At 34.0% G+C, this 17,843-nt stretch overlaps 1 long non-coding RNA gene across 2 annotated transcripts; it reads right to left on the bottom strand.

Moving 5' to 3' along the window:
• Window positions 1–4,816: 4,816 nt before the first annotated feature.
• On the bottom strand, window positions 4,817–9,336 carry LOC136833867 (uncharacterized). 2 transcript variants are annotated; one of them, XR_010851600.1, is made up of 5 exons: window positions 8,969–9,336; window positions 8,764–8,835; window positions 6,295–6,424; window positions 5,650–5,784; window positions 4,817–5,019 (listed from the first exon to the last, which is right to left on the bottom strand). It is a non-coding gene; the product is annotated as an uncharacterized lncRNA (long non-coding RNA). The 2 variants fall into 2 exon arrangements; XR_010851601.1 differs by lacking the exon at window positions 8,764–8,835 and having other exon boundaries at window positions 4,818–5,019; window positions 8,969–9,333.
• Window positions 9,337–17,843: the final 8,507 nt, after the last annotated feature.

The following is a 17,843-nucleotide window of genomic DNA, read 5'->3' as shown; positions in this document are numbered from 1 at the left end:
CTGCATTGTACGAATATCCCAGTTTCCTGTTGTCATATTGTGAAGGGCTAGATATTCCCTGGTTGTGTTGCAAGGATAGGTACTGAGAATATTTCATTGTGAAGTTTATACTGAATAGGAATATATTTTATTGAATATATGGCATACTTCTTGCCTATTACTCTTTGCATTTGCAATTCGGTACCTTATTGGCTGGGATGAAGCTTTAGGGTGTTAGGGTATTACCCTGCTTTGATGTCATCCCATTTTCCGAAGTTTCTTGCTCGTACGAGAAGCATCACTTCAGTTTAGACTTGTGTTTGGTCTTACTGCTTTCTAGAGTTTTGGTTATCCTGGTATTGTGAAATGTACTTGAAATAAGGACTCCTGCCTACAATGGGGACTTGGTCTAAGTAAACTGAAAATGTCTGAAGGTATTTCATTCATGTCAATTTAAGTGTTTTTGATTTTCATGTCTGTTGTAACTGGGTAACCTACGATATATGGAAAAGCTGAGTAATGCAAGATACAGTCATTTTATTTAAAGCAAGTTATTAAGTGACAATATTCACAAAAGTAGCCTTATCTATATACTGTATAGGCCTAGTATTGTACTCATTTTGTTTGCTTCAAATAGCTTTAAAATGTTCTACTGATGTAATGATATTAATAGATTACAGGTTTACTACTGCGTAAATCACGCAAATTAATACAGTATTACCTAAGTCTTATGTTTGATTGAGCAAACACGTAAAAACAGTTCATATTCAAGGCAAATTAAAGATATATATGTTTGAAAAGCAGTGAAATACTTTCCTTAGACAAAATATTTAATCATAAATATCTGAGTATTATAGTATAACTCTCAGTTCCAAGACACCATTTTTCTTCCAAGTGAATAATTCTTATCCACACAGAGAAAGAAACTTAATGTCTTGAAACTGAATTATACTGATCCCCAAATTTAGTTTTACAGTTGCAAAGTACAATCTTGTGATAACACCAAAAGTACAGAAGACCAACAGTGTCTTTCTTAGAAAACCTGGCCATTAGCTTACGTCAAATATCTATGTTAACTCATATATTAAGGGCAAGTGCTTTTATCTAGAGAAAAATTAAATAAAATTACTTGCAATTGAGAATTTTATATTACACCATTTCATAAGAAATTGCAAATTTACTTAATTTTACATAACTTCAATGCAACAAAACCTGCAAAAATACATTGAGAAAACTTTTTGTCCAAATTACTCTTCTAGAAAGCAACCAACTAATTTTGAAAAACTCAAAATTAAACTCAACCAAATAACTTTGAAAACTCAACAAAGTTAAACTTATCTTAAACTATGAAATCTTACAAAAACTGCTAAGTTAAATAAAAACATTCTAGCAAACTTATTTGTCTAGAAAAAACTCTAGCAAAATTACTCCTGTCTACTAAGAACATTCTAGTCTAAGTTTTGGTCAAACATGAACCTTTGTGGTCTGTACTCTTGTTCCTCATTGGTTTAGGCTTTACTGAAAATGTAAACTGCTTTTATCTACAGAAAAAAATTACAACATTGCTTGGAATTGAAAATTTTACATTACACTTAAATACTGTACTTACATAGCAAATTCACTTGCAACAATTTTACATAACTTAAATGCAACGAAAACTAAAAGATACATTGAGAAAACTATCTTTCATCTTGAACCAGCTCTGATCCTGAAATTTTAAATTTGAACAGCTGGACTACATCAACAAATGAACTTGGTGGTGGGTGCTTCAATCGTAATATTACGATCTCTCAATAGATGTGAGCAACACTTTCACTGTGGGAAAAAATGGACAAATAAGTTTATATGACTTTTCTAAAACATGATTAAAGTTCATTTTGATGGGACATGTAGAAATCTGGAATGCAATATTTTTACCATCAATTCACAATCTCCAATAGCAATTACCTACTGGACAATGCCAGGTTTGGTAATTTTTCAAAAACTTTTTAAACCTCCTGCTTGACCACAGCATTTGATTTTAGATCCAATTTGCCTCTTAAAACACAGAACAATTCGAGAACTACAATGTGTTTTGACTCTTAAAAAGGTTTTCAGAGTAGAAAAATTTAAGTATGAAACAAAAAATAAAAAAAAAATTATGCTCCACACTGGCACAAATTATTATACAAAGAGTACACAACATTTGCAGGCAAATGGAAGCAAATTAATGCCAAGATAAACATTGATTTTTCACATTAACTTCAAGGTCTGCAATATGGAATGGATCCAGTAACCTGTATCAGTGCACTGACAGACATTATGGCAATGCAAGTACTGTAATTTTAAGATATTAAGATGGCTTTGACATAATGACATCATTTGCTAAATGAAACTCTGAAGAGAGCAATTTACGTTTTGGACACAGGCTTTAAGAGGAGATTAAAGTATAGTAATTTTGGGCAATTTCTCTAAATACATCAGGTTCAAGGCTGTTAATATTAGTGCTAATTGGGGGGGATTTAATGGAGAGTATTCAAACTGACACACCAAGAAAACTTTAAAATTTGAGAGAGAGACACACTCTCTTAACAAAGGGCATCTTAGCTAACATGATTATTTTTCTTCAAGATGTGACTCCCATGTACATTCTTAGTTTTCCATAAATCTTGTTAAAAGTGAGATTCTTCATACAAATATAGTTTCCTAAAATCTTTGCAATTTCCCTCAGCACTTACAGAACATAAAGGTACTTTTGAATGATTTGGCTTGTCACTGATTCTTCTCAAAAAGTGGAATGTAAAGTTTACCAGTTATCTGATTTTCTTGAGGTTATATTAATCATGAGTAACAAACAGTTCTGGAGGTTCTGAATTACTTGTGCAATGATTTATGCAACTTTCTGCCAAAACTTTATTGTAGATACATTTGTGGGTTTCAAAAGGGCATAGAGACGGGACATCCACAGCCTGATCTAGCAAAGCTAAACAGAAAAGGAAATGGTGGAGTAGAACCTATAAAAAAAAAAGACCTGCTGTCTGTCACTGAGAAGGCTGCACTTCTGGAAATTCACAAGGACCCAAAAGTTTTGTCCCTCAATGAATTAAAGTCCCAAAGTTTTGTTCTTCAATGAAGTAAAATAAGTTTCACTTACAATGAGCTAAATATTCGAGCAAAGTACAGTTCAAGAAACAAAAGACAGCTAATTAGGAGGGTACCAAATGGATTGAATGTCGAGCAAAATGCAAGAAACAGTATCCACAAAAACACCTATTTTCTGAAGGGCATACCCATGTTGAACTGAAAGGGCATACTGTAATGGAATGAAATCTGAAACAATGTGTCAAGAGAAAAAAATTTCTCCCAGCAAAACTGGGCCTTAGAAAGTACTGTGTTTTTCAGCAACTTTTTGTTCAAGTAAAGTCTTGTAATCATATGTCAAGCAATGTCCAGAACAACTCCATGGTGAGATATAAGAAAATAGGTCACACTATAATTTTCACAATATAAAATAATAAAACTTTGTCTCTGAACACTTTTTGAGAGATTCACCATATCCGAGATATTAATGATTATCTAATGGCATCCTCGAAAAAAATTTTCTAAGTCGTTTTGTTTACATCCAGTAGCCCTTCAGGTATTATTACAGTTTCGGTCAAATTCGGATATCTAATATTTTTTACTTGCTATCATATATTTTTTTGTCATGATTCATACGAAATACTTACTCGCATCTTCCCAAATTAAGAGTTACGGAGATATTTGCCGATGAATATTGTGCCTTGTTGTTATCGCAAGGATGCGTTTATGCTGCCATGTCAGTTTTTCTGCTGATGCGTTTTTGTTTTTGTCAATGTATTGTGGGTAAAAATGCCTAAGTTATGAATTATAAGTACGGTACAAATGCATGAAACCTGATTGGTTCTTTGTTTCAAGAAATCCAATTAACTGCGATTTTGAATAAGCTGGCTTTCTACAAAAGTGCGCTTCAGTTGACTGCCATGGATTTATGCACGTCTGCATGGGTGTTCTCTGTCTTACTTTGAGGCTATTGGTCGTTTCCATGGACATTACAATGGAAAAAATACCTTTCTTCGTGAACATTTTGTACTACCATCTATTTAAGGTAAGTGAAGTGGTTAACGAAAAGGGTAACATTGCAGTTTTGAATTTCACCGAAACTGTAACTCAGACGTTAGGGGTAAAACGTTCCTTGTAACCCCTGTGCCAAGAACATACGAGCTTGCAACAATCATTTAAAATGTGCATCTAGCGGCGTTGCACCACCCGAAACTTAATGGCGGCCATGTATCTCAAAATAATCATACAGGTCAGATTCGTTGAACGTACACTACAATGCGGAAATGAATTTAACATCTTGATCTTAAAGAAACAGGTTTTTATGTTGTTTGTGTAATGAAAACTAGTTCCCCATCGAATGATTTTTCGACAATGTTAGACAATACCTGTCCCCACCTCCTGCAAATTGTGGGTGTTTCTCATCATAAGAAGTGGTCTAAAACCTTTAAAGATGAAAAAATTACATTTTACTTTTTAAAATGCATGCGGAGTTTCTGGACAGAAAAAATATAAGTTTTGTACTAGTTTATAAAAAATACAGCATCAGGCAAAAAAAAAAAATCAAAAAGCTAAAAGACATTTAACTTTAAATCAAAAGGCCAAGATCAAAAACATCTACCTTAATAGCAAATGACAGACATAATAGCACAAAAATCCTAAAGAAACAGTATTTGTGGATGAACAGAACTATAATGCACACCACCTAATTTTCAATATAAACCTTTAATTCAGGAATGAACAGACCTCAAAAGGGACCAAAAGCTCTATGAGAACTGTAATTTTCAATATAATTTAACCAGACCAAAACAAAATACTTGATTTACATAATGATTTGGGGAAAGCCTCCCTCCTCTTGTTTCATATTAATCACTGCCCTACAGCATGACATTACAGAAAATCAGCATGACGTTGAAGAAAACATTCTTCTGCAACTTATCAGCAACCATCACTGGCAACTTCATCCGTAAACATACAGGTTACCTGTGGTAAAGACATGCCATTAATCAGTGACCCTTATCTCGTACAGCCATTGCAGCTGTGTTGCAAAAATCAATACATTTACTGTAATACTTATACATCATTATGATGGCTTTTGCTAAGCTACCTTTTCAGACGTGATGCATTTTGGTGGTAAAATTTTCTCAAATTGTGTAAGTGTAAAGTACAGTTTACTACAGGCTAAAATTTATATAGAATTATTGCTAGCTGTAGGCCTTTTTTTTTTTACCTATCAGAGGGACAGGCCTCAGAGGTGTTCATTCGGCCAAGGGATTACTACTATGAATTAGTTAATGGAACATTCATGCTTCTAGACAATAGTAAGGCTTGCCAAGATAATCAATTAGGAGAGTTCCTTGTCAGCCTCTACAGTAATACACAAAACCTCATGCACGCTTTTACTGTTAAAAGCAATCTTTAAAGCTCAACAATATTTACGATTTCCACTTCCTCACCATTTACCTTGTGCTTTAAGTTTACTGGTGGAGTCTAATTTCAGCAAAAGCACAAATTGCAATAGACAAGAAAACTTTGTGACTTTCTCCTAAACAGACTCATCTAAATGGCCCTGACATCTGTTACCAAGAGATCTTATTGTGTTATATGCAGTACCTTTCACTTTTCGTAGAAGCAGACGCATTTTCAACTGTCCATCATTGCATCCTTTGAGTCCTTGGAAAAACATCTCAGACACTGCTCACATCACCTTGGCACAGTAGAATGCACCATCAACTTGCTGGTGGTCATCTGCAAACAGTATACAAAATATCATAAACAGCACTGTTCATGTTATTGCAGTAACTTGTATAATTTAATTCAATGAAGTAAAATATCCAAGTAATACTAATGATAAAACTCTTCGTAAAAATCTCATAATAGCATGAGTCACTAAAATGGTGAAGAAATCCAGAGGTGTAGATGCAAATATATATTTTAGAAATATATATACAAAAGAGCTTTCAAGAACCTGCCCAATTCTTAATTGAGAAGGAGAACTGAGCAGGTTCTCGAAAGCTCTCTTTTGTATTTACATTTCTAAAATATGAATTTACATCTACACCACTGTGGATTTCTTCATGATAAGAATCTTCCTGTTACAGCCTTTCAAACTATCCACGATAAGAATCTTCCTGTTACAGCCTTTCAAACTGAGTTTTTTTATTTGCTTATCATTTAACACAATCCTAAAACAGGCACATGCTTGCAAACCAGTCTTGTGCCAAGGGTAATTTTACAACAGGAAGACTGCATAAATACCTTATTGACACACAAGACCCAATTACAGCATGAACTAGTACACACAGCGGATGCCGACAGATTGTCAACCGTTAACTCATTCAATTGTATCAGTCAGTGATATGGGGATTTGTACTTCACTGTAGTATACCTAAAAACAAAAAATTACAACAATGAAGCAGAATAATGAATTCAACTTACGTGAATATTTTCTATGATGATTGACATTACTTGACGCGACTGAAATATCTGTGGTTGGGAATATCACGACAACTGATTTCATCTGAACCTCAAAGGGTTAAGATCCAAGACTAAGGTACATCGTTTAACTTACAAAACAAATTTCATATTTTACATTGAATTCAAATTTTAAATTTCCAAAATGGATTGTATCCAGTCTCTGGAACCACTAGCTCTCTAAGACTGGTTTAGTCTGGAAAATAGACACTAGATTGTTTTGACAAGTGATGGGAAAGGCTGTGCATTAGTTACAAAGAGAGAGATTCCCAAAAGTCTAGGTGAAAGCAGTAGTAAAAGGTTTAGTCTAGAAAATCATGAAGAGAGGTTTAGATAAGGATCTGGAATAGCTAGTAATTCAAGCTTATTGCTGATGGCAAAGTAGGAAGTTATTTAAATCTAACCCCATTTGAAAAAATGACAAAAATATTCATGACGAAACTGTGCCAAGCTATGAGGGTTTTAGACAAAATTTGCAGCTGACAATATATATTACCATTGTGAACGTGCCCTTAAAAGAAACCCAAAAACATCCTAATCTAATTCAGGATGGGTCAGATTGACTACAGTGCAAGGCAAATCAAAATTATACTCTCTAGGTCTGTCTGAAAACAACACATCTGTTTTTGATAAATGACACAACAAGTTTCAGTTGCATTTTGCCTCGATGAGAAAAGCAGCATGCACAAGAACACAGGGCCATCATCTGTTCTGAAATCTTTTTGTTCTAGCCTTGGTATTGCTGATTTACTGCCAGGATAAACTTTTACATCATATGTAGCCAGTGAAACACATTATGGAAAGAATGAATTAGCAACAGAACCTGCATCAGGTAGCACTAACCCAATGTACAAAGGCTTTGTGAATAATAACCAGATATATTGCAACTTCCTCAGCAGGTGCCTTGTAACTGTGGAATCATTTTAAGCAATTTTTAACTCATCCTTTTGACCTTTTTGTGATTTGTCCTTTTATTGACATACCAATGTTAAATGTAAGTTCTCCAGCTTTAAGACAAATCTAAACCAGGTGCATCAGCACAAACATTAACCATGAGCGCAGAGTTTAGGATCTTGGACAGACAGGACTAGCAAAGGCCTAGTGACTGGAATTGTTGTACTGGAAAAAGGTACAACTTTCAGTTTACAATGTCAATCAGATTCACGACAATCACCGTTGTGAACCATGGAATGCTAGTGCAGACACTGGCTATTAAATGAGTTTGGCTTTTCCAGAGTTTAGAATGGAATAGAATTTAGAATTTTTAGGCCAAAGGCCAAGTGCTGGGAACCAGGTCTTTCAGTGCTGAAAGGAAAATTGAGAGTAGAAAGGTTTGAAAGATGTAACAGAAGGAAAACCTCGCAGTTGCACAATAAAACCACTGCTAGGAGTGGGTGGACAGCAAGATGGAAGAAGAGTATGAAGGGGTGCAGTAAAAGGAATGAAAGGGTTGCAGCTAGGGTTTAGGGCCAAAGTCACGCTACAAAGGACCTTAAGTAATGCTTACAGTGCACATGTGTTAACTCTGTTGAGAATACTTATGCATGACATTGCGCTTCTCAATCGTCATTTGTTTGTGTTTCTTTATGTTTAAGGTCGGATCTCTGATGCAAAGTCAGTTTTTAAGTCTGCCTTTAATTTCTCCTGCCATACTGGTCTACACAATCAACAAATGGCAGCAGAGCGTGGTTTGGCAGGAAGGAGAGATTAACAAGTAATTGGAAGAAAAGACGGCGTAAACATGGGTAGCGTCAGCAAATGTGGTGGGCAGCTGGTGTTACCAGTATTCGGTGCTGATAAAGGTTATGACTGCTGGAAATGAGAGCTGAAAGCATGGCAGCTTGTCACAAGTATTGAAAAAAAGAAACATGCTGCCATTCTCAGAAGGAAACGAGGTGAGAGGCAGGATTTTTGAGGAAATGAATATTGAAGAGTTGACAGTCAAATATGGAATGAAGTTTTACTGTAACACTTGGGCATGTGGTACAAGAGGCATGTGGTACAAGAAGGATGAGATGTCACCAGCGTATGAGAGTAAAGAAGATTTTAAAGATGTAACAGGAGGAAAACCTCACAGTTGCACTATGAAACAATTGTTAGGAAAAGGTTGAAAGTAAGATGGAAGAAATATACGAACAGATGTATTAGTAAAATGAATGAGAGGTTGCAGCTACGGGCCGAAGGGACACTGCAAAGAACCTTAAGTAATGCCCTACACTGTACCATGGGAGGTGCACTGACAGCATTACTCACCTACAGGGGCTAGGCAGGAAGAGACCACAGCAGCTGGGGCCATAGAAAAGTGGCAAACCATACAGGACAAATCTGTAATCAAAGTTGATACGTTGTGTAAAACATTTCAACTCAGAACCAGAAGCTACAATTCTACATTAAGTATTGTGTTGTGAATGAGTAGGACAGACTCTTAGCTTTTATCTTACCAGACAGTGACACCTACATTTGCCTTGTGTACTGGTCCCACCGTCATACCAACATTCTCAGTTTGTATTTCTTCTCTTCATTCGGGTTTTCGAACTATTGCTTCAGTCATTCAGTATCATTTATATTTCCAGTGAAGTGAGATTCAATAATATTCTTGATATCTGTAAAAATTAAGTCATGTATAAGAACTGTGCTTTCTAATACTGTATATTCAAGCGTGATACCTAAATCACTTCTCATCTTCTACAATGTTAACAGAAAATGTCAAACACTTTCCATGACTTCTATTCTCTTACTAACTTCTATTTATCATACCTTTGTAGACTACTGAATGCCTGTCACATTTCTGATTTCACCTGCTCCAGCTGTGTTTACTTAAGTAATGTACTCAATCTGACAACTCCTTTTCCTTTCACTCTTGATGGAGCTTAAAAATGTTACTTACAATGATACAGAAGGATCAGTCACCAACAAAGACTTGGAACTGGACCAGTACTGATGCCATTTGTATTGCACTGATGTTACAATCCATTTTCATTTTGATACTTTGTAACCTATTTTACCTCGTTCCATTTCGGTCACATTTCTTCCTCTGGTTCCTTGTTGTCAACTGCAAATGATAGTAATAAAGGTCACACAAACTATTTCCTGTAAGTATGCAAACCAATATTTTATGCAAGGTTTCATTATCAGTACTCTGATATGCTCTACATTACACTGCTTCCTAAATTAGCAAAAACAAAATCTTTCAGGTTTATGTACGAGTTTTTACAGCACATTTTCAGGACTATCACAAACTTACAAAGCTCATTTAGAGCACTGAGACAAAAGTCTCATGCTAACAACAAAAAATTCTTAACAATCCAGTAAGGAAATTAACTCAATTTAAAATTAATTGAAAAATAAAATATTCTTGACAATCCAATAAGGAAACTAACTCTATTTAAAATTAATTGAAATGCATCAAATAATAGACTGCATTAAAACATGTCATAAACACATATTGGAAATGTAACATTAACGCTTACAAATCACAAATGGGTTTAGAACAAGTCACCGATCATATGTAGAGAGTGTATCTTTGACAAACGGTGGATAATCTTAAGGAGCAGTGGTCAGGACATTAATATTACCAACAGGTGGTTGGCTTGTTTTCAACCTGTTTGTGGTTTGTGCAAGATAAGTAACCAGTGTGTGTTTATCAAGTGTTTTACTGCAGTGTGAGTAATGAACCCTTACCTAACCACTTACACAATACATAACAAAGATATCGTACCACCTAAAAGACAACTGTTAACTTCCATATGATGAAATTGCTTCAGCTTTTAACAATACACTTTCTACGATGACATGTTAATCAAAAACTGCAGAAATGCTGAGGACATTTATAATACCATAGAGATACTGATTAAGTGTACCAGTAGCTAAGCTTTTCAAGTTGAACAATTTTATTCATGGCTCTTTCCACTGCTGAATGCTGAAAATATAGCTCCACTATCATACCACAGATATAACCACTTCAACAGTTTTTATTACTACTAGCCTAACCATGCTAGCCAGCTCTGTAGTAAAATATATGGCACACAGACCTCATGGGATCATGTTCAGTAAACAATCTGGTAGTATCTTTAAACGCATGGATGTAATCTCTCAACCAGTACAGTTTGCATACACAAAAATGTGTAAATCTAAAGCCTGATTTTGTTAAGCATCTATTCATATCTACACTCTTTTTTAGAGAGTTTACAGTACATGGGTTGACGTTTTTCTATGTTATTTTGCTTGCTTTACAAGAGTTTAAGGTTATATTTTACCGGTCGGCTGCTGCTAAACTGTAATTTAACCTTGAGCTGTGTGTGACCACTGGCGGATCTCTCTGCCCACTGGCACAGACGTGCAGTTTTCAAGGGTCAATTACATTTTTATTCACAGCCGACCAACAAAATATTATTTTAAGTTCTTGTTTAGTGTAAAATAACATAGGAAAACGTCAATTGCCATAGGCTAGCTAAAATAATGGACCAGCCGGCTTAAATTACCAATGACTTTTTTCTGTAGAATTACCAATGACTTTTTTCTCTGTAGAATTACCAATGACTTTTTTCTCTGTAGAATTACCAATGACTTTTTTCTCTGTAGAATTACCAATGACTTTTTTCTCTGTAGAATTACCAATGACTTTTTTTCTCTGTGACTTCAATTTTTTTCTGTCAGTTTTTACCCGACTCGTGGTAGTAGGTTCAAACTATCAATGCCTATCCTTGTCTCCTTACTCTGCACACTACCCAAGGGCACATCTGTAGGGTGCGAGAGGACTACATTAGCCTACCTAGGATGGGTTCAGATTGATAATTTAGGGCGAGGCTATACCCACAATACCCCTCATAAGCTCATATGTGGTTTATATAATCCTATAATAACTTTTATCAATAAACTTCGACCTGGGCCAAAGACCCTGGGTGAGCTTAGGGTATGCCATGCAAATTAGGGTAACCAGTGGCCCAGTTCAATTAATTACTGGTGTTACACTGTTTCAGATTGAACTAACACAAATACCTTATTAGGAAACGTTAATAAGCCCCATACCCATACAGGGGCAAAACAGAATTTTATATACGTGATCGACAGTATTGCCTTGGTGGGCGACCACCCAAATGCTCATCTATTCTTTCGTTTCTAGACGACGTCGGCATTAATTACCGTAATTATCGCTCGAATTATTACTCACCTGGAATCGAATTACGTTCCAGTTACGATCTGCCGTTCCTCGGAAAACGAACCACAATACAGACGTTAATAAGTGGGACATGTTAAACCCCTCGAAGGCTGATCTCTTCTGATTCCGAAGCCATTTGTAAACAAACCTGGTGGGAGTTGCCATTCGTAAGTTTTTATTCTTATTTTATTCAAATCTTTTGTATATTTATTTAAATGCGTATGCTAACGAAATTAATTTAATATGCCATTAATTTTTTCATTCAGTGTGATTTTATACCTTTTTGTAAGATTTATTTTAATATTCGGGGTTTGTCCCGTTTATGCAATGAATGCTGGCAACTCTCCATGATGATAACCAATGGCTCCCTTAGTAAGAATACACGCCACTGAAATTTATTTTATTTAATAATACGCTTTCGTTTACAAACTAAAGAGTGCAATGACGTTGAGTAAATAAATGAACAAATAAGTTAACATCTGCTACGTAAAACGTATGTATAATTTATATAACTTCACCAAGCCAAAACGACAGAATCATACAACGTTGACCCTAATCTGACTAGTGACTTTTTTTTCCTAGTTCATCATGGACACAATGATGCAGTTCATCATTGACTTAATAATGCACTTCATCATAGACACAATAATCCAGTTCATCATAGACACAATAATCCAGTTCATACTAGACACAATTATGCAGTTCATCATGGACATGATAATCAGCCTACTGTAGATGATGCTGACATTTTTTTTTTCATTATACAGCAAAGTCCACTTCTGCAATTCAAATTCTCTTACTACTCCTTGTTCAGTCTTTCCTATAAGTTTATGTATGAAATCGTTGTGTGCATGAAAAGATTTCATTTCATCTTCTCTCCTCTCTCTCTCTCTCTCTCTCTCTCTCTCTCTCTCTCTCTCTCTCTCTCTCTCTCTCTCTCTAATTTATATTATATATAGTATATATATATATATATATATATATATATATATATATATATATATATATATATATATATATATATATATATATATATATATGTGTGTGTGTGTGTGTGTGTGTGTGTGTGTGTGTGTGTGTGTGTGTGTGTGTGTGTGTGTTTTGTGTGGATCTGAGAGAGAGAAGGAGAGAGAGAGAAGATCTTGCTGATATAATAGGAATCTTTTCATGCATTAATAAGGTTTCAGACAAATACCTATAGGAAAGATTGGTGAATCTAGGTGTGCCATGTATGCATGTATATATATTACATACACGTATATATACACAAAATATGTGGGCTTTGAGTGTCTCAGGTCCCAATCCCGTCGATAATTCCCGTCGAGTTAAGTTTTATTCTGCCATGATAGTGCGCCTAGATCTGAAGCAATGTTCAAGAAGGAGGTTTGTCTAATACCTAGGTCTTAGGCTAGGCTACCTAACTGAACTAGACTATTTATCAAAGAAATTAAAGTTGCTATAACTAATTTAAAGTCCACACACAGCAGAAGCATAATATTCTCAATAATTAACATCGAGTTAAGTTGAATTCTGCCATTACAGAGCACCCTGATTCTGAAGCAACGTTCCAGAACATGACCTTGTCAAACGCCTAGGCCTAGGCTAGGCTGCCTGGCTGAGCTAGGCTATTTATAAGAAATTCAGTTGGTATAACTAAACTAAGTTAACTATCTGAGCTAGGCTATTTATAAAAGAAAATTAAAGTTGCTATAACTAATCTAAAGTCCACACACACACACACAACACACACACACACACACACACACACATAGCTGAAGCATAATATTCTTGATGATTAATTATTACCCCTTGCTCCTGGTGGGAACTTTCAGCGATGGCCGCTTAGTTTAACTCGTTTGATTACCTCATAAATCCCCCTTTCCCAACAACCATCCCCCCCTTCCCCTCCACGCACACCTCGATAGCTAATGATTCCCACATCAATTTCACAAGGACAGATGACCTTATTGCTCTATATTTACACATATCAGTTCCGGCATATTCTGTCTGGGTCTTCATCATTACTACTGCCTGTACTGTATTTAATTCTATATAAATATATATATATATATATATATATATATATATATATATATATATATATATATATATATATATATATATAGATAGATAGATAGATAGATAGATAGATAGATAGATAGATGAATGATAGATAGATAGATATGTCTAGCCGCTCCCAACAGCTGACTCGTATCTTAATACATTTTATCTATTTATTAATTTATCAATTTATTTTTCATTTTAATAAGTGAGATCTCGTCTTTCTGTATTTCTTTTACCTCCTCTTACTTCTTCTAATGAACACCATAATATTCTTTGAAAGCCTGAATTCCAAGTCAATGGGCACTGTGTTGGTTTTGTTCCATATGAATAGAGTTCTTCATAATAATAATAATAATAATAATAATAATAATAATAATAATAATAACACATAATAATAATAATAATAATAATAATAATATATAATAATAATAATAATAATAATATCCTTTTCAGTTTCTTTGGCAGGCATAACTTTTACCTATTGAGATTTTGTTCTGTGTATTGTTCTGTTTTCATAAATCAATTACGTGCTTTCTAAATATACCTGTCTTTATGCTTCATTCACCAGCTTTTCCCTAACAGTTTGGAGTGACTAGGATTGTTAGCTGATGAAATTCATGCTAAGATAGAAAGATAGAAGCTTATTGACCACAACATACAGTTATTAAAATTACAAGTTCTTGACTATGGTCCACCAAAAGGACATAAAAATATACATATAAATCTCTAGATTAGATTAAAATGAAAAAAAACATCTCAACTAGAACACGTGAAAATATTATATAATATAATAATATCAGCAGCATTTTAATTTTTACAAATCAAACTTTAATAAGTTTATAACCATTTAAGCAGAACCTTAACTAATTCCTGCTACCACCACTTTCTCCTGCAAATCATAAAACTGAAATCATATATATATATATATATATATATATATATATATATATATATATATATATATATATATATATATATATATATATAACTCATGCATTTTGGGAGTCTCACATTTCCTGCATCTAATTTTCTTACCATCAGTTCTTTTTTTGACAATTATCTGAGGAACTGAATAGACCAGAACATAGAATTTAGGCCAAACGCCAAGCCATGGGACCTATGAGGTCATTCAGCGCTGAAAAGGAAATCGACTGCAAAAAGGTCTGAAAGGTGTAACAGGAGGAAAACCTCGCAGCTGCCACTATGAAACAATTGTTAGGAGAGAGTGGATAGTTAGGCAGGAAGAAAGGTAATGCAAACGGAGGTATAGCAAAATGAATGAAAGGGGTTGCAGCTGGGGGCCGCTAGGAACGCTGCAAAGACCCTCAAGTGATACCTAAGTGGGCACTGACGGCAGTACCCCCAGAGGGGAGCCAGAGAGGCTCATGGAATGAAGGAATTAGCTGCTGGGAATGTTTTAGCTGAGTTAGAGAGGAACAAAATGCCAGGAGAGAAGGTAACAGGTTCAAAATACGAGAGAAGTCAAAAATGCTAATTTCATTTTTCTCGATGGATTTTAGCCACATGTAAGAGCAAACAGTTGAAAGTCAATGAAATTAGACTATTGTAACTCGTCTTTGCATAGAAATTTTAAGCACTATGACACTTAGTTTTGTGGGATGTAGTAATATTAAGATGGAAGACATGCTAGAAGCTTGTGACGCCCGTTTTAATAGACCTGATCAATCACTCAGCATGCTAAAAGCCATATTGGCAGTTTGGAGAGAGTGAAAGGCCAACAGAGGAGGGAACTCTTGCAATATTACTGCAATGTCTTACTGTTGTATTATATCTATTGAAAAATTTTGGACATATATTTTTTCAAGTCATCAGCAGGATTCCAGTGCCTTGTTGACAGCTCAAGTAACAGGGGGGATGGGGGGCTTTGTGAATCAAGGGATTTTTGTATTTCGGATTATCTGAGGTCGTCCAAGTTTCACGACTTGCAGCGTATTTAACTATGTATATATATATATATATATATATATATATATATATATATATATATATATATATATATATATATATATATATATGTATATATATATTATATATATATATATATATATATATATATATATATATATATATATATATGTAACTATTTTCACACAAGCACGCATGTATATGTAAATAAATAATAACTAAAATACATAAATAACGATATATTTAAATATAAACATATATGTGTACATACATACATACATATATACATACATACAAATATATATATATATTCATACATATATATATTATATATATATGTAAATATATATATACATGGACTGCGTCATAAGGGAAGAAACATGTATTGTACGTATGTACATGGTGCGTGTGTGTGTGTGTATGTGTGTATGTGTATGTGTGTGAAGGCAAGTGCGCAAAAACGAATTGTGCACAGGTGTCCTCTCTGTCGTCAACCCTCTTTTGTAAATATATTCAAACCTGGCGTGCTTTGAACAATTGGTCACTTTAAAAATAGTTAATGGTGTTTTCCACCTGAGGTAAAATGGTTTAAAAAAAAAATATTTAATTCAAATTGCAGCAGCTGTAGGCTCGCGTGAAGGTGCCACCCACTTACCTTGAACCACAAAGAATCATAATGGAATCAGAAGTTTCAGAACACTATAGTTCCTAATTCACACACTTTCATGCATCATCCTACTTTAAAGTAACTATAGGTTTTTATTTCTTCAAGTTGTTGAAGGGTTTTGCCTCTTAATGTTTACAGACAAAATATATAGACCATTCAATCCTTCTGTTCAGGAAATAAGCAATTATAAGGAAAATATATGCTTCTTTAGAATGCAGTATGGAGTGAATTTTGGTCAACTAAGAACCAAATTCTAATTCAACACTGTATTGCACAAACCATGTCGTATTTTGCACAATCACAAATAAAATGAACACTCTAAAATGAAATGACAATCACAAATAAAATGAACAGTCTCAAATGAAATGACAATCACAAATAAAGTGAACAATCATAAATAAAATTAAATGACAATCACAAATGAAAATGACAATCACAAATGAAATGAACAATCGCAAATAAAAATGAAGATGAGACTCACAACTGAAATAATCACAATTAAAATGAACAATCATGACAATCACAAATGACATGACAATCACAAATGACAATCACAATCAATCAAATAAAATGAACAATCACAGATAAAAATAGAAGATGGCTATCACAAATGAAATGACAATCACAAAAAAATGACCAATCATAAATAAAAATTAAATGACAATCACCAAATGAAATGAACAATCACCAAATAAGATAATCCACAAATGACAATCTAAAATAAAGTGACAATCTGATAAAAATAGAGATGACAATCACAAATAAAAAAATGAAATGACACAAATGAAATAACAATCACAAATGAAATGACATTCATAAATAAAGTGACAATCACAAATAAAAAATAGAGATAAGAATCACAAAATGAAATAACAATCACAAACCAATAATAATCACAAATAAAATGACAATCATAAATGAAATTAAAAGCCAATCACAAATAAAAACACAATCACAAATAAAATGACAATCACAAATAAAATGACAATCAAAATAAAAGGAAGATGAAACCGAAAATTTAATCTAGATTTTTAAAGTACAAAATAAACGTATAAATGAGAATTTTTTTTTTTGTTTTCTTACTAAAAAATCTAATCTACCAATAAAGACAATTTGATTTTATTAAAACTGCCAAGTGTACCACCAAATTTGAAATTACCAAATTATCTTTTATTTTCAAATGTAATTCAGTTAATCAACATATGATAAAGCATTAAATGGATAACTACAACTCAAGTGTCAGCCTTATTTCTAATAATTACATTAAAGAGTATTTTTAAAAATACTTTTAACACTGTTTTTAAAGCAAGGTCTGCCGGCAATTTGTACAAATCAGACAGCTAAGAAATAAACAGTTTCAGAATGGACGGAGCATTTGAAAAAACATAAAATTGAAGAACAAATATATTTTAAATTGAAGAACAAATATATTTAGAATTGCTAAAAGCACTGGGACCTATGAGGTCATTCAACGCTGAAACGGAGACTGACAGTAAAAGGTTTGAAAGGTGTAATAGG

The sequence above is a fragment of the Macrobrachium rosenbergii genome, chromosome 52 (genome assembly GCF_040412425.1).
Source record: "Macrobrachium rosenbergii isolate ZJJX-2024 chromosome 52, ASM4041242v1, whole genome shotgun sequence".
NCBI lineage: Eukaryota > Metazoa > Arthropoda > Malacostraca > Decapoda > Palaemonidae > Macrobrachium > Macrobrachium rosenbergii.
The sequence above is the reverse complement of the archived record's forward strand: the minus strand, read 5'-3'. Positions and strand labels throughout refer to the sequence as shown.